The 18,606-nt window shown below is 40.9% G+C and overlaps 1 protein-coding gene and 1 long non-coding RNA gene across 3 annotated transcripts in view; one reads left to right on the forward strand and one right to left on the reverse strand.

Moving 5' to 3' along the window:
• LOC143413413 (protein NLRC3-like) overlaps positions 1 to 18,606 on the forward strand; it is an 81,354-nt gene that overhangs the window by 25,601 nt on the left and 37,147 nt on the right. The gene's annotated exons all lie outside the window — the stretch shown is intronic.
• On the reverse strand, positions 718 to 4,147 carry LOC112432783 (uncharacterized). Of its 2 annotated transcripts, XR_013100485.1 has the most exons (4): positions 2,985 to 4,147; positions 2,112 to 2,694; positions 1,929 to 2,022; positions 718 to 1,592 (listed from the first exon to the last, which is right to left on the reverse strand). It is a non-coding gene; the product is annotated as an uncharacterized LOC112432783 (long non-coding RNA). The 2 variants fall into 2 exon arrangements; XR_013100484.1 differs by having other exon boundaries at positions 1,929 to 2,694.

Here is an 18,606-nt window from a genome sequence, read left to right on the forward strand (position 1 = left end):
TTTTATTACATAAATGTTACTGTTTTCTTTTGATTTATGCTCCCACTACACTGCACCTCTACAAACAACAATGCCACGGACTGTCAGCTGCTTTTACATGCTGTGAACATGAGTAGGTTTGATCAGAGTTTCAATTATCAAAGAAAAGACAAACTGAGCAAAAAGAAGGAAAAAAAGACCAACTTCTTCCCAACTGACAAGAAAAATACTCGTCATGTTTTCATAATAAAGGATCAGGCTCCCCATTTATGACAGCTTGGACCAATAATGTATGTTACACTGATGCTACTGTAGAGACAGGGTCAACATCTCTATTTAAATATAATTAATATACAAAACACAATAAAAGTTATACATGAATTATTCATTATTTTGACTATTGATAAAATTCATGTATACTAATCAAAGTTATACATGAGTAACGACATTATTAATAATGATTAATAATAATAATTCTAATGCCAACATGATGACTGTTCATAGCTCCTGCTTTGAAATACTGAACTTAAACATTGACCTGATGAAAGATCACAATTCACAGTGGCCCACTGTCAGAATCATTCTGAATATAAACTCATCGAGTTCATCTGAACCTTTCTCAAATGTGCTGTGAATAAATGCTGCTGCAAGCCACTGTGGGAAAGCTGTGTTATTATCATGGAAACATCTGTGACACATTCACAGAGGACGAGGACACAAAGGGACGACACGCAGAGGCTGTGTTAAAGTCAAAAATCCAAATCTTTAGTCCTAAACAGGCAGTGGTTACAAACAGGAAGACGAGCAGTCCATTAAACAGTCTACAGGGTCAAACATACAGAGAATTCAAACAGCTATTAAAAACAAATAACTGGACACTGAAAAACTTCAGTGATGTGTGAGGCACCAAAGGGAAGCAGCTGAGTATATTCAATGAATTATCTTCAAATACAAAGACAGAAACTCCTACAGGCAGCATGCAAACTGAGCAGGATACACAAAGATCAGAGATTACAAAAGAAATCAGAAAAGGATTTCAAACTTACTGAGAGCAAGGCCTCTGTTACAAATCTGTCTAATAGAGAAACATGCTGTACAGATACAATACGCTCAGTGTTCATGGTCATTTAAAAACTGGCTCTACCTGAACCACTTCAATATTTTATGAAGTCACTGAGTCGACCATTTCTACAGTTTGTTTCCTTCATTGCAGTTAGAGTGCGGCTGGTAAGGATGAAAACACACACAGAGCGTAAATTGTCTTTGTTAGTAACAAACGTCAGCAAAGAAAAGACAAAACACACAAACACTCTCATGATATTCATGAATCATTAGAAAGCATCCAAACATTCTGCTCGTGGACTTTTACAGTCTTATTTGCACTCGCTCATCTTCATAATCATCCTGATCAATACATGACAGGGGAGGCTTTGAGGTAGGCGGGGCTCTCTGCTGATGTCAGCATGAAAGGCAGGACCAGCGTCTGCCACATGTTGGTGAAACATCACAGTACACTGGCGTGGTTTCCTTTCCAGATGTTGGACGTTTGACACTTCAACGTTGAGGCCAACAAGAAGACACAGTTTTGGGTCGGGTTGCTGCAGGGTTTCTAACTGAGCAAAAGCAGAAGCACACAGACCAACAGGGATCAGATGCTGAGTGTTAGAGGAACATCTGTGCTGATCACTGAATGCTGCTGTGGTCTCTTGTTGAAGTTGGCTGGTGGGACAGTCTAATAGTGATATCCTGCCCATCGGAGGAACACTTTTAAAAACACATGCAATACTTTGTTTGTATTACAGTCACAGTTTGTTATTTTTGTCCTTTAAAAGTGTTGCTGTACTATAAAGTCCTATAATTTGAGGCTAAAATGGCTCAGAGAGTCTCTCTCTCAGAGGATCTCCTTTGAAAGTGGAGACGGCTTTATCCGCTGATCCACGTCACTTTACCTGGATGTTTTCTTTGAAGCTGGATGAAGACTCCTCTCCCTCACTCCTGCTGCAGCTGTGTGGTCCAGTTGGCCTCTGAGGTCACAGTCAACATCTGTAGCAGAAGAGGGGAAATAAAAGTCCAGGTTACCAAAACTGGGAGCTTTTCCAAAATAGAGCGTAACTGGACTTTTTCAGCCTTACAGGCAGATAGTCGTCTGAAGCTGCAGCTTTTTCTTTTTAGCTTTTTCCAATCTCTGCTCTCGGCTTTCTTTGAGAACATGTCTGCTTTCTTGGCATGGGTCTGTCTGCTGTTGGTGAAGAGACTAAATCCACATACTCGCTACTAAGATCTCCTCAAGTAGTCTCAACCAGATTACAGTTTAAGAGTAAATGTCTCCTGAGAGTTTCACCTTGGGGAGATGCTGTCTTGCTAACATGCAATCATGAGCATTAATCTATGAGGTGAAAAAGTCATTTTAAAAGCTCCAGCCACAAGTTTTATTTCATCTGTGTTTTGGTCAGAGTCCCATCAGACCTCCAGAATGGTGTCAGAGTGTTTTCTATCCACGTGATGAGCACAGGCCTCAGGTCCAGACCTCCACGGGCACCATAGCCTCTTTGGAGCTAATAGGTGCAAGAAGGTTTTGTTGGGATAGGAACTGAAGAGGAAACTGACGAGGAAGGCAAGGATCTTCTTCAGCTCCTCCGAGCCGGGACCTCTTTGTGTAGGCCAGCATTGGCCAGGTAGCCCTCCAGCATCGCTGGATGGCCGACAGTGGAAAACCTAGAGGAGGAGGAGAGAAACAGCAGCTTGGAGCATGTCTTTATACTGTTTAGTTTTTAGAGCCACAGACTTTCTTTTAATGTCATTGTTCAGGATCTATGACTGATTATGTATTTATTGTATTCCTCCATGACTGTGTGACAGCAAGTGGAAAAAACCAGCTTCACCTTTGTTGATATGCTTGTAATTTTAATATTGATTAAATGGCCCATGAAATAATAGAAAGCTCATATATGAAAATGTATTTTAAGACGTAAAATGTTAATCTGAGCACAAAGGAGTACACTCACCTTCTGGTAGATGGAGGTGTAGCGAGCGCTGGTGAACGAAGAAAACAGCGCTGGTGTTTTCTTCGTTCTACCCAAAAAGGAAACTAGCGCAACTTGTAAGCGAACTTGACTTTCAAAATAAAAGCACAAAGCACCAAAACGTTGACTACAAAAAACAAACAGTAATGTACAGCTTAAACAATTTAAAATCATGACATGGATCTTGACAAGATAAAGAAATAATCCAAATTATATACAATGTCATCATGCCAACAGTTACAACATCGATGGAGGATCTTTGTAAGCGCTGAGGATCGTCCTGATGGACAGAACAGAAGGAGAGTGAGACAAGTGAAGATATACTAAACAACACTGTGACATGAACTGAGCCACACACAGTTTGATTCACAGGTGATTGACACATTATTTGACCACAAGTGTCTGTGAAGGTTCTCAGTCATCCAGGTCATCATAGTCAAAGGAGCCTATTTGCCGAATTTAAAGTCAGAAAAGAGGCACAGAAAAGAAGATCAGACACCAGCGAGGGAGGATAAGAAAGACAGACGCAACAACATTGTCATCCCCTATGTAGCCGGTGTATCAGAAAAACTCAGGAGAGTTTTCTCCAAGCATGACATCCCGGTGCATTTCAGACCCAACAACACGCTCAGACACAAACTGGTTCACCCGAAAGACAAAACGCCAAAACACAGACTTAACAATGTGGTGTGTGCTGTACAGTGCAGCGAGGAATGCCCAGACCTCTACATTGGAGAGACCAAACAGCCACTTCACAAGCGCATGGCACAACACAGAAGAGCCACCTCCACAGGACAAGACTCAGCAGTCCATCTGCATCTTAAGGATAAAGGACACTCTTTCGAGGATGCCAATGTTCACATTTTGGACAGAGAGGACAGATGGTTTGAAAGAGGAGTGAAAGAAGCATCTATGTCCACTGTGAGCGACCATCTTTGAACAGAGGCGGGGTTTACGACACCAACTCTCTGCCATCTATAATCCAGTTTTGAGATCCTTCCCAGACGCCTTAACGCCCACTCACATCCTGGGCCATCTGACCTCAGGAAATCACATGATAAGGTGGGGCCAGGTTTCACAATGAACACACCCGAAACTCTGGCTGATTGGGACCCACACCCAGTTTCACACCTTGGCTCAGGCGATTAGAGGATCATCAGGGGGTCCTTTTGTCCCTCTGTGGGGGGAAACTCCCACTAGGTTTATATCTGGGACTCTCCACCATTTGACCTTAGAACTGAAGAAGCTTCTCGGATGAGAGGTGAAACGTCTTCAAGCAACTTAAAGAAGTCCAGACGCTTTTCTTTGCAAGCTCCTTTGACATTTGACCACAAGCAATCTTTTCTGGTTTGACGCCGTCTTTGTAGCCAGAAACCAGCTCTCTCCTCGGCTTCCTCCACTACACGCTTCCCCACGCCAGTCTCCTCCGTCACTATAAAGGGGAGAGTCATGAGCTCCATCACCCTCACCTGTGCCGTCCAACGTCCCGCCACCAGCCTCCACTGCAGCAGGCCAGAGACCACACCCCTGCCACAATAAGTAAAAGTATATCCTTGCTGTACCCTTAATGCTAAATGTGCTAAATTAACCGCTGCCTTTGCCCCTTTGGGATTATTCTTATGTCACTGGGATGTTGACCTTTGACCTTCACATTAGAGAGATGGGCAGACATAATTAGTGTATGAATTTTAAAGTAACAGGTAATAAAGAGAGTGTAGCAAATGTAGTCAGGTTTATTACTCTGTATCACACATGAGTGCCCGAGGGAGGCGGGGCTGACTGGGGAGACACAGGAAACAGAGAGACAGGGCTGACTCGACATGAAACGATGAAACGTGGGACACGGGAACAGAAACTAAACACAGGCTGAAATGAACACTGAGGGAGGGAGAACTAAGATTACTGAGAGCCTGATAAATAAGAAGAACAAAAACCAAGAAAAACAAGAGTCAAAGAAAACCAAAAACACAAAGCATTGGGCCAGGACCCACTGCTGTGACATTTATATGTGATAAAAACATTAAAAACTGCTCAGATGTTGAAATCTTTCTACGTATACTTTAGGTTCAGCTCTCCAGCCTGGCATTTGGTTAAGCATGATTCAAACATTTGATTTTGTTTAACTGGTTTTAATTATAGTTACTTTTTGTGAACATTTGTTGCAGCATTTAAAAATACATCATTTATTTTCAAACTTTTATTTGATTTAGAGCATCATATTTGACCAACGTAAATGTTTTAATTTCATATAAAATAACTGAAACAGTGAACTAAATATCTGAAATCTTTCCTTCCTTAAAAGTTATAATCCTACTTAAGTTATAGTGCAAACGCTTAAGCAACAAATATACTTGATGCTAATTAATTAATATTTCCCTTTGATGTTGCAACTATGCGGTCACTTCTGTCTTTAAACAAAATAATATTTTCCAGTTACAGAAATCATAAAGTCCAAACTAAAGTGCTACTGTTGCTATATGCATTTTATATAAATCATGGATGATGGTCCTGACATGAAGGAAGAGAAAGTTACAGGTTGCATCCTTTGGCTTTGTCTCCGTGCCTTTGGGCGATTTTCAGAAGGACAGATGTTTCTGTTCAATTCTTAAATCAATTTTTTCAAACACAAACACTATTTTAAAGCTTCTAGAGAGTAAAATATTAATGATAATTATAATAACAATAATAAAAACAAAAGCTCTCAGATCCATCAAACCAAGCAGCAGAAAGAACAATAACTGAAGAGAAAACTTTAACCTTGTAGACTTCATTATGTTCCAGCTGCTCTACAGACGCTGTGACCTCGAACTTAAGCAGGTCGTAAAGTATGTGCAGCTCAATAACTTCATAATCAGACCCTGTGGTATTTAGGCAGCAGAACAACTAAGAATAACAACTACAAATAATGTTTTTAGGTTTCTGTTGTACTGCAAGGTTCTGTACAGGAGAACCAAACCAAGAGCAAATATTACGTCTCATTTACACCTGAGCACGAAGAGCCATCAACATTTAGCAAATTGAATCATCTTTGTTTAGATGCAAGAAGAATCATATAGAAATGAAAAAGTAGAAATAGAAATCCAGAGCAAAGATATCCTCTAATTCAGCGTAGCACATGTGCAGCTGCTGCGATTCACGTAAGCATTCGGCTCGTCGCTGTTGCAGATTTTTCTCTCGCTGTTCTGGCTCACAGCGCTGCAAACACAAAAATAAATATCCCCAAAGGTGTGAAAGGGAGCTAATTAGTAAGAGTATTGTTACTCTCCGCAGGAGTAGTCCAGCAGTAGAAATCAGTCCAATAACAAGGTGTGTAACATCTAGCAGGGTGACAGAAAAACCCAGGGTAACTTCTAAGGACCTCAACGTCTCTCTCACATTGTGTTTTTTAAACATGCTTCCATTTGTCACTTCAGTCTTTACTCTGAAATACAGGAAGAGAAATCATGGCTGAAACAATTTCTCATGAAACCAGGGGTGTGGTCCAACAGTCAGTTTGGTGAGGAAGGTTCATAACTGAGAGAGGTGACCCAGAAGTATCTGTGTAGCAGCCACAATGAATCCAGATCATGAGCTTTATTAACTGATCAAAGTCTCTTCTTTCATCTTCTGTATCATTCAGTTTGCATTGGTAATGCCCATTATTGTAATGCTTTTTTAAGACCAGCAAAACTTTATTTCACTTTGGGTTAGCTGGGATAAGTGATGGATGGAGGGAATTTTACTTCAGCCACAGAAATCCTAAACAGGAAGGAGGAGCAGAGTTACAGTGGATCACTATCCAGCAGGGAAACAAGGTTTATTTCAATTTCTTGGCCATGAGTGAGATTTACTGAGTGGGCAAATTAGGGAGACGACACCATCAGATCCCGAGCCCTCCATGTGTTAATCAAGAGACGGCTGCTGTGCTACATCCATAAATAATGAATAAATTAGGAGCTAAAGCTGAAAGGACAGTTTATTTGTACCATCTTCACGTGAACACATTCAAGAACATCACAGATGAAGAAACATTAAAAACTTCCACACTACATAAAGCAAGAAAAATAGTTTTTCTTTCAGGTGGTTTCAGAAAAACAGAAACATCAAACATCTCCAAGACTCTCTTTGAAAGAACTAAAAACCTTTGTTCTCATGGTCCAATCATGAGTGAACTCCCCGATGAAGCCTTGTGTGCTAAAACATGTCAGAGTTTTAAAGGTTAAACATGAGTTTCCAAAACGTTTTGCTGGAGAACAATGAACTATTTGACTGAGTTTCAATCATTTACAGACGAGCAAAACCAGGACAGAGAAAAAAGGACAAAACTGACTCAGTAAAATACAGAAAAGAAGATCCCATGTAGATCTGTATTATGTAGAAGTTCAGCCCAGCAACCAGTTCAGTTCAACACAAGTTTAAATGATTCTATCTGAACTCTGTGGAGCCTGATCTCAAGCTTTTTGAGTCTGACACAGAAACCAGAGGATCTTTCTGTGTCTTCAGATTCACTGTGATCCAGTGATGGGAGTGATTTCAGCCCTGAGTGATCGCGCTGATGTTTGCACAGAGCAGACAATGAGGTGAATGTTTGGGCACATTGGTAACAGTGAAACAGTTTATTAGTAACGTGGGATCGTTTGTGTGCAGAGTATGAACTGAGATTCCTGAAGCTCTTGTCACACTGGTCACAGCTGTAGTTTCCTTCCATGTGTGCACGTTCATGCCTGTTACAAGTACTTGAATGTGAGAAGCTTCTCTCACAGTGTCTGCACTTGTGTGGTTTCTCTCCTGTGTGGACTCGTTTGTGTGATTTAAGCTTCCATGCAGTGGTGAAGGATGACCCACACTGATCACAGAGGTGCTTTTTAACCCCACTGTGAATCAGTTCATGTTGTTTTAACTCACTTGGTGTGGTGAAGCTTCTCCCACATTCTTTGCAGTATTTCCGTTTGTCTCCAGAGTGTCTACGTTGATGTCTTTTTAGGGTCTTTTGCCGACTGAAAGTTTTTCCACAGAGGTCACAATGAAAGTCTTTCCCACCACCACAGTGATGACAGGGTTGAGAACTGGATCCATCTGTGTCGCTCTGCTTCTAAACAAAGACACAAAGACAGTGTAAGTCAGTCCTTCAACATTTGTATCCTGAACGTCGCCTGAAATAAAGAGCATCTCTGCAGACGTCCAACTACATTTGACTGTTTCAGTTAACACACTCAGTTTACTGGGCTGCAATAACTACAATACTACCACCATAATACTACAGTAATACTAAAATCATAACTGAAAGGAAAATCTGAATAATCACTCAGAGCTGCTTTTCCATGCAGTAGAATTGCTAACATGCTAACACAGTTTAATGAGCAGAGTTGTTCCAAACAGTCAGGCTAAAATGACAAGATAACAATATAAATACATACCTCACAGTAACTGCACTTGTAGAGTCTCTTTCTGGTGTGGATCTGTTGGTGTTGTCTCAGGTCATGTGGAGCTTTAAAAGTCTTCTCACACAGGTCACATTGATAAGGTCTCTCCTCAGTGTGGGTAAACATGTGTTGTTGTAAGTGTGCGTCTGTTGTAAAGTATTTGCCACACTGTTCACAGCAGTACACATCATGTCTGGTGTGAATGCGTAGGTGTTTATTTCGGCTCCCTCTCTGGCTGAAAGTTTTTCCACAGATGTCACAGCTGTATGCCTTAATTCCAGAGTGGGTAACTAGATGCTTCTGTAAGCTGCTACTGTGAGTAAAAGCTCTGCCACACTGATCACAGCTGTACGCTTTAACTCCACTGTGGATGAGTTGGTGTGTTTTTAGGTGACCCTTCAAGGAAAAAGACTTTCCACACAAGTCACAGCTGAACGGTCTCTCTCCAGTGTGGATGACCTGATGCTGTTTTAGTTTAGCCCTCACAGTAAAACCCTTCCCACACTCGTCACAGCTGTATGCCTTAATTCCAGAGTGGGTAACTAGATGCTTCTGTAAGTGGCTACTTTGAGTAAAAGCTCTGCCACACTGATCACAGCTGTACGCTTTAACTCCACTGTGGATGAGTTGGTGTTGTTTTAGGTAACCCTTCAAGGAAAAAGACTTTCCACACAAGTCACAGCTGAACGGTCTCTCTCCAGTGTGGATGACCTGATGCTGTTTTAGTGAAGCCTTCAGAGTAAACTGATTCCCACACTCGTCACAGCTGTATGCCTTAATTCCAGAGTGGGTAACTAGATGCCTCTGTAAGGTGCTACTGTGAGTAAAAGCTCTGCCACACTGATCACAGCTGTACGCTTTAACTCCACTGTGGATGAGTTGGTGTGTTTTTAGGTAACCCTTCCAGGAAAAAGACTTTCCACACAAGTCACAGCTGAACGGTCTCTCTCCAGTGTGGATGACCTGATGCTGTTTTAGTTTAGCCCTCACAGTAAAACCCTTCCCACACTCGTCACAGGTGTGTTTTTTCTCTCCCTTTCTTCTGTGAGGTTTGTCGGCCTCCTGAGAGCGCTGACTTCTGGCTCCATGTTGGTCCTGCAGTGACAGAGATACAAAAAGAGGCAGTGAGTGAAATGCAGTCGTGGAACAAACTCAACCTTCAAACTCCATTAACACTAGTTTTAAACCTGAAGGTGGAGCGTGGCACCAAACACCTTAAAGGTCTCTTATCCCCACCTGCTGGTAGTTCTAACACATTACATCCAACCTGCTGTTAAAGATAATTCATGACTGTTCAAACACTAAAATCATGCCCATCCCTCCTGATTGTACACACACACACACACACACACACACACACACACACACACATTATTTTATAATTTAGATTATTTTGTTGTTTCCTATTACATATTTCTATAATTTGTATAGATTTATACAGAATTATTCAGTGATAATAAATCCTATGTTTGTTTATTCTAAAGGAACCCCGTTAGCTTCCACAACAGATGTTGCTCGTCTTCCGTCAAATACTCACATAAAATATTACACAATAAAGTGGATTCAAGATATCCACATAATTTCACTCTTACATCCACAGTGAGGTTTCACAATTGTTCAAATATAAGCAATCAATAATAATAATAATAATAATATTTCTCTGTCAGCCTTCTCGGTTACGAATCGTCTTCTGCTCCTCTGTCATGCGGCGTCCCACAGGGCTCAATTTTAGGGCCACTGCTCTTTTCACTGTATCTATTGCCTCTGGGTTCTATCCTTAGAAGGCATGGGATCTCATTTCATTGTTATGCCGATGACTGCCAACTTTATTTGCCACTAAAACACAAGGATGGCATCTCTATAAAACCTCTCTTGACATGTCTAGATGACATTCAAGCTTGGTTGGCTCTAAACTTTTTAAATTTTAATGAAAAGAAAACAGAGCTGTTGGTGTTTGGACCCAGTGGTCCCTGTGAGTCCTCCCCTGTTGTTTTAGGATCCCTGGAAGTCTATTTTAAATCTGTTGTTACTGACCTTGGTTTTAAGTTGGACAGTGATTTTAAATTGGACAACCAAATCAGAGCAGTGGTGAAGTCCAGTTTTTATCATTTAAGGCGACTGGCAAGAGTAAAATCTTTTCTTTCGAGGCAGCACCTTGAAACAGTGATCCATGCTTTTATTTCTTCCCGCCTGGACTACTGTAACTCACTTTATGTGGGGGTCAGTCAGTCGTTGCTCTCACGTCTGCAGCTGGTTCAAAATGCAGCTGCACGACTCCTAACAGGAACTCAAAAAAGAGAGCATATAACCCCCGTGCTAGCCTCTCTGCACTGGCTGCCTGTGTCTTTTAGAGTTCATTTTAAAATTCTTATGTTTGTTTTTAAATGCCTTCACAGTCTTGCCCCGCCTTACCTCTCTGAGCTTCTTCATCTCCACACACCCTGTCGGTCTCTCAGGTCAGCTGACCAGCTGCTCCTGGAGGTACCGAGATCCAGGAGGAAGCTCAGAGGGGGCGGGGCCTTCTCTATTGTGGCTCCAAAGTTATGGAATCATTTGCCCATGCACGTTAGAGAGGCCCCTTCACTGTCCACTTTTAAATCACGTCTTAAAACCCACTTTTATTCCTTGGCTTTTAACCTCAGTGAGACTTAGTTTCTTTTTTAATTGAAGTAGTTATTTAATTAATGATTTCACTCTTTTATTTGTGTTTTATTTATATCTCATGTAATTTTATTTTACAGTTCCAATGTACAGCACTTTGTGTCAGCTGTGGTTGTTTTAAAGTGCTTTATAAATAAAGTTGATGATGTTGATGATGAATATCAATAACATTGAGGCCCATTACACAAATTTCAAAAACAAATCATGTCTTACAATATTTACAACAACTAAAAGCTCTGTAAATCGGCTTTTAAGTGTTCACTGAAGTTTTGAATAATTCTCTAATTTTTTAAGGCAACTTATTCCACTTAAAAGTTGCTCTAAATGTAACAGTTTTACAAAACGTTACTTTTAACTCGAGCATTTACTAAATTGCAGCTTGTTGAAAACTGTGTAATATGATGATGTATTTCATCTGGATACTGCAGCTGAGCAGAATAAATGTGGTGTGTTTAACAGAATTGCTTTCTTTAGAACTACAAGTAAGCCATAGAATATTTTAGCCTGTACAGGAAGCCAAGAAAGGTTATTATGCATTTTATCAATATTAGTATAGTATGAACATCTTCACACTAATCTGGACGCCTTATTCTGGACTAACTGAAGTCTGTTAAGATCTGTCTTATTAGCTGCTGACCAAATGATTGAACAATACTCCAGATGAGACATTACTAGTGCATTAATGACATCTTTCATAATGAAGAAGTGATACACAAAGAGCATTTCATAGCCATAGCTATGCCTTGTCGGCATAGTTATGTGACATTAGTGATGTTTGTACTTTCAGCGTTAACTTGGTTTTAAAGCCTTTAAAATATACGCCGTTCAATAGTCGACCTTCATCTGACAGAGAATGTGATGATTTTGTGGATAATTAAAGTCAGTCATATATCCACAAACACAACAAGCTGAAAGTCAGTGATGCTGCTCGGTTTGCAGTCCTGAACATCACGGCACAAGCAGGATTCACTGCACTGTTAATGTTAGCTGTGTTATATTGCTGCCTCTGTTCGGTGGTGTCGAGCCAAACGTACTTTAACGTGTGTTTGAACGAGCTGACGGTTCACTCGTTAAGCTGAAAGAAAGATGCTTTAATCACAGCAGTCACACATGTGTCCACTGCACCATCTGGAACTCTTCTTGTTTACACTCGTAATAACACAAACACTAAATCCTGCTTCTCTGGTGCTGTTGTGTAGCAGTGTGTACACCTGAGACTGTCACCTGTCTGTCTGTCCTGCACTCTCTCTCTGTTTCTTTCTCTCTGATTGTGGAATAAAAGTATGAACATGTGTTTATAAGTTACACTTGTGTTTGAATCCTGCAGCTTATCACACATTTGATTTCCATGTGTGACGACTGCAAGTGTCCAGAGTGAGGACAGACTGAGGGAGCCACTGCTGCACATCATCTGTGAGGCTTTGCAGCCCTGATGATCCACCAGGACAAACTCAGCAGTGTGTGAGGAAGAGGAGGAGGAAGAGCCAGCAGCAGCTGACAGATGGAGAGAATAGACAGACTGTTCCCTGTTTGTGAAGGACTGCTAGGAAAGTTAAACATAACTGTCTGTGCTGAATCAGTCTTATTAGGTAATGTTCAAATAATGTGATCATCCCAGTGTTTCCAGTGTGGGAGAAAGTACTCAGGGCCTTCAAGTTACACACTATGAAAGGCAGCAACAAGTTTAATGTTCAGAAACCTAAAGTATGTATCAGCAGCCGGATGGAGCTAAAAATAAATGTTGGTTTCAGTTCTATGAAGCTTTGAGTATTTTGGATCAGTAGCTGCTGTGTTTGTTGCATCATATTGCTGTAACTGTTTATATGCTTTATATATTCTGAGCTAAGTTGATCTATAGTGTTACATCATATTCTATAAGGATGTTATGTGTTTGTAGACTTTCTGCCCAGTTTGACCCATTTAGCAGACGTCAGCCTGTTTAAGGCTCTGATATCTATTCTGTGTGACTTAAAGCAGTTATGACATGGTCTGATTTTCTCACCCAATAAAGGAATATTTCATATATCAGTCTACTCTTCATTCTATCAGACACAGTTATCACAGCTCCTACATTTGCTTTTTACACATATATGTAAGCACTGAGCCAAATTTAGTACCAACACATTAAACGAACAATATTTGTCTCTTATATATGATACATCTGTATACACACTGTCACAGATACTTGTCTGTGAGTGAAGTGATTAATATAATAACTATAATATTGGCCATATTATATTTACATTACCACAGTGAGATGACTTTAGTCTCATGAACAACATCAGCTAATTGTTATTTACAGCTAATCTTAAACGACTGTTCAGCACAGAAATGAAGCCCAACAATCATGTTTCACAGTCCTGTGGTCTCAGCCTCAGATACTCATCAAATCACACAGAGCTCATGTAGAAACAAATGAACTAAATATGTTCTCCTTCATTTCTGTCAAACAAAGCTGTATGAAACGTTTCCAGCTGTTAGTATCATGGTTGCTAGGCAACCTGGGCAGCGCGACGGAGGCTAGACGTCCCATTTCACGAGCCTACGAGCCTCGCACTTCGGCCTTAGCGGTCTTTGAGTACGCGGCCCTTGAGGACTTTAAAGCTGCAGAACCTGAATCGGGATACAGCCATGATGATCTCCAGCCTCGTGCTCGCCAACATTCTCACCTGAGTTAAGAAGACGATCACTGAAATGGTCTCAGCAGGTCCTTTGATGACAGCAATGAAATGCAGTGGTAAGGCGTTTTGGGGATTAAGTTCGTTTTCATGGCAAAGAAGGACGATGCAGTTCATCTGATCACTCCTCATAACATTCTGGAGTGCAGGCAAAATGCTATTATAAAAACTTAAGCAGCAACTTCTCCAGGTTCCAATATTTATGCAATTCTCAAACCTTTTGGCCACGACTGTATAACCTCTTCTGAAGTTTAGTGGATATTATACATGGTTATGCTCAGGATGTGTCGGCCAGTTTCCACTGGAAACGCCTTTTGGTTAAACTGTCAGCGAGGAATTTGCATTTGCACTGTTACATTTTTATATAACTTTAATGCACATAAACAACAGCTGCTTGTTTCAGTGAAAATACATTGATGGGTTTTTAATAAAGTTGTGCAGCTGTAAAGTATTTTGTCTGGTGTCAATTCTATCGTCAGCTACATCGTTATGGCAAATGTTCAAATGTATATGGTGATAAATATCTTTGGTCATATGGTCCTGCTCTGTCTGTCACCTTCTGTGTTGAGCTCATTGTTTCCTCTGTAGTGGCTGAGCTGAGTCCAAGTAGCTGAAAATGTTCCTCTGCTGCTCTGTCAGACTCTCCTCCTCCTGCTGATCAGCTGGGACACAAAACAGATCTTTGTTAGGCTCCACACTGCACTGAAGAGTCAAAGTGTCTCATATGTTCATCTGACAAGTAAAAGAACACATTTTTGTTTCCCGAGGTGGGCAACTTGTTGGAAACAAACACAAAAGGTTTGAGCACTGATACCTGCCATTGCTGCCATTGAAAGATGCAACGCCAGCAATGTGGATTGTCAAGACTCAAACCAATCATCAAGCAAAGACAACAGGGATCATTTGTTTCTGTTTATTTAGCATTCACAGCATTTGTAGTTGCCTTCTGTGCAGGGGAAGTCCACGCACACTGTGTGGTACCGCCATCCACAGAAGGTGCATTCAACCTCTGTAAGAGAAACGAGATTGTCTGAGACTGAAATTATATTCACTAAAGAAGTGGGGATTTGTAAAACTTCAAGTGTATGATAAGGTGAAAACAAATACACAACTGCATGTCATGTAGTTGAAGGTTTTTTTTCTTTTGGAAGACCGGAAAACACTGAAAGTTACAAATTAGTCCTTTATTTATCCAGGTAAAAAAAAATCTCATTGAGATTAAAAATCTCATTTCCAAGAGAGACCTGGCGTCATGGCAACACAAGTCACATACCACACAGGTATATAACATTTAAAACAAACACAATATCCCAACATGTGTAACAAATGTATTGTGCTTGAAACAAATTCAGAATAGGTGATAAAGCAGCTGCACATGTGTGTCACGAGTAAATCTGGCTGTATAACAAACAGAAACAAGTGATCCTGCTGTCTTTGCTCAACGGTTGGTTTGAGTCTCGACAATCCACATTGCTGCCATCTTTCAATATGTTGAATGCACCAGTGTAAGTGCAGCCACTCAGACTCAATGTGTTCATAGAAACAGGTGCAGATGTGTCACGAGTTCATCCAGCAGTAGCTATGGCACTTGGCCACAGGGGGCAGCAGTGGACTGACCTGCATTCGAGACTGCTCCAGCTGCTCTGTGACAGTCAGTAGATCTGCTACAAATTGCAGATCATATGCAAGTTTTGGAAATGACATTATAAATATTCCTAACTTAGCCACGGCAGCATTGTTGATGTATTACCTATATACTACAAATTATTCCACCTGCTGAAAAGTGGATCTAATGTGGGCGGACTCACACTTAGCAAATAAACCTGTGATGTGAGAATGTAATCAAACTGTTGATCAGCGGCAAAGTAATTTAAAGTTTATGATGCTATCGTCTAATGTTAGCTGACATGATGTTAGCTTGTAAACTTATGTTGTTGTCTGGGTCTCATGTCTGATCTGATGATAATAACTGTGACAACACAGAGATTAAATAAAGGACGTTGGTGGGACTTCTTATGTTAGAACTACAACTTCAGTTAAGGAGTGAGACGTAAGGTGACAAGGAGAATGAAGAGAATGAGAAAGAAGTAACTGGGAAGAGAAAATGAAAACAAAAATTTGAAATGATCAAATTTGTGTTAACAGATGATGGTGATTTTAAAAATTCAAGTAATTTAAAGGTTTTATCCTATTTGCTGTTGTTTTTTTCATATTCTTCTATTTGCAAGAGGTTATTAATAAAACAGGTTCTCTTTCTGGTTTCTCTTTTTGGACGCACTCTCTACAGCTTATCACATCCAAAATGGCGCATGTCAAGTACAAAACCTCGACAGAAACAATCAACAAGAATTTTAGCATCAGTCCAAAATAAAACTGTCCAACTACAGAGTTTTAAAATCCAACTAAAATATGAACAGAGATCTTTTACAAATAGGCTATTGATGAGATGACAGTGGTAACAAAAACGTACACATCCGCGCACACAGACAAAATGGCGGGAGAGCGTTTAACGGTCGACCTCATGAGTCCGTTACCGTGAACTATGGAGCGGCAGATTTGTGCTGGAACTGAGCTGCACACAGCTGATGTTAGCCAGGAAACATTACACACTGCTAACGTTACCTTCACACGGAGCTCCACACGGAGACAATCAGCGTCAGGCACAAACACCAAGTTCAGAAAAGAGGAACTTTGAGCAGGAAGGAAAGAGTCAGAGAGGCGTTTGAGGACACGTTTACAACCACGAACATCAGAATCTGTCTGTGCTGCATTCAAGTGCAAGTTGGAAACTCACTAATCTCTGTCATGTTGTCCAAAGATGATTTATTTCTGCTGGTTTTCCTGTTTGAAACACAAACATGTGTCAGCACTTTGTTGTTCTTCACCCTGCAGCATTTGAATATTTCAGGAGTAAACTGATCATAAATTCATGAAGTCATGACTGAAAGTGCAGACTGAGAGTGGATCACATGATGTTTGAGGTGTGTCATGTGACATGTTCAGTATTGTCACACATGTCTAGATTGTCCCTGATATCATAACTGCTCAAACACTGATGATTATATTTGAAGAATTATTCCTGATGGCAGCAAAGTTTGAATGGAGCTCTCTGTCTGTGCTGATTTGTCGCCCTCTGGAGGTCAAAGCACAAACTGCATGATGTCACTGTAACCACCACAGTGACAGGAAGTGTTTTTAAATGATGAAATATGTCAGTGATGCTGATAGTGTGTTCATCACAGACGTTCAGGCTTCGTGTTGACATGAATCAAAGTTAATGTCATTATGGACCAAGGACAGTACTCTGGGTCTCCTGCAGAACAACTCGAGCTGTGATACCTGAATGAAGAGCCTCTGCTGCTTTAAAGAAGGAGGCTCGAGGCAGCGGTGAGGTGCAGACCAACCAGCTTTTATTCAGCAACTTTAACAGAAGGATCAGAAAAATAAAACTATACAGCACAGTGATGCTGACTGAAGCCACAGCATTAAACTAAACAAGCATCTGATCATCTTTAACAACATCTAATAAATAATGACAACTATTTACTCCTGTATTTCCTACAATAAAGCCTGTTCAGATATTTGTTGCTGATGGAAATGTAAAAGGCTCCCAGGAACCAAAGGACAAAAACAGAGGCAACAGTCACAACTGCAAAGGATCCCCTAACACATAAACTGGTTCGAAGATATTTTCTAGCTCTGCAGAGGAGCTTGATTGCACGGACAGTAAAAAGTGGATTCAATAACAGCAGCGAGCGCTGAGTGATATAACGGTGCTGCGAGCAGCAGTGCAAAGGCTCACACAGAGACAGCAGCTACACTGTGTGTGGATGTGATCCACAGTCACAGCTGTGGGTTTCAGTCAGTGTGTCTCTAACTTCATGGTCACATTTCAAAGCTTATTGGAGCCAGAAGATGTTCAAGTAAAAGATTTATTGCTGTACTCGTCTACCAGGATAACAGGAGGTTCATAAAGCTGTGTAATACTTCAGCTTTCCATCATGGAGTAGTAGTTGTGTCCCTTTGTGTTTATTAGTGTGTTCACACGTCTACTTTAACTTCACTCTGTAATGAAAGGATTCAAATCACTGATAAATACATACATGCTGACTCTGAGTCTCAGTGAAGGAGGAAAGGATGGATGAAGGCAGCCTAGTGTGGGTCATGTGTGTCCAGCAGTCATCCAGGGCCTGGATCCATCTGTAACAGGAAGACAAAGTCCAGCCTGTAATCATCCTATCAGGCACAGCGTTTCCATCCAGCATCCTGACGACGCTAACAACCCGTCAAACGTCTCCTCTGGTCCACAGAAGTCACACTTCCTGTGTCATGTTTACCTTTTTAAGTGTGCTATTCAAGCCTGTGTGACCAACTCTGACTCTCCAGATTCCATCCTGGTCTCTGCTGCAGCTTCTTCTACACGACTGTTTTCTGTATAATAATATCTGCCTTTCCCGTCTCTGTCCCAGTGTGCCTGCCACTCGTCCTTCATCTTTACCTTCATTATACTCTTCACCTCACTTTCACTGTATTTTATAGTCAAACCTGCACGACTTCTTCTTGCTGCACCTTTTTAAACTTATCGTCCTGTTCATTGCATCAACACCGATATTCACAGGGAGCCATAAGAAATCCACTTCTATCCCTCTGTGTTTGATTCTATACAGTAAATGAAGTATATCAAAAACAATATGTTGCCTAGAGTCTGAAGACATATCACCTGTGCTCACTAGCACGCTGCTAGAGTCCCAGCAAACCACATACCTCCATATTAGTGCGTCCTCCACCCAGTTCAAGCCAGTAACATCACTACCAGCTCCCAGTATAAACTGCCACATCATCTGTAATTCTTTTACTCATCAC

This window comes from Maylandia zebra, linkage group LG2, assembly GCF_041146795.1.
Source record: "Maylandia zebra isolate NMK-2024a linkage group LG2, Mzebra_GT3a, whole genome shotgun sequence".
Classification (NCBI taxonomy): Eukaryota; Metazoa; Chordata; class Actinopteri; order Cichliformes; family Cichlidae; genus Maylandia; species Maylandia zebra.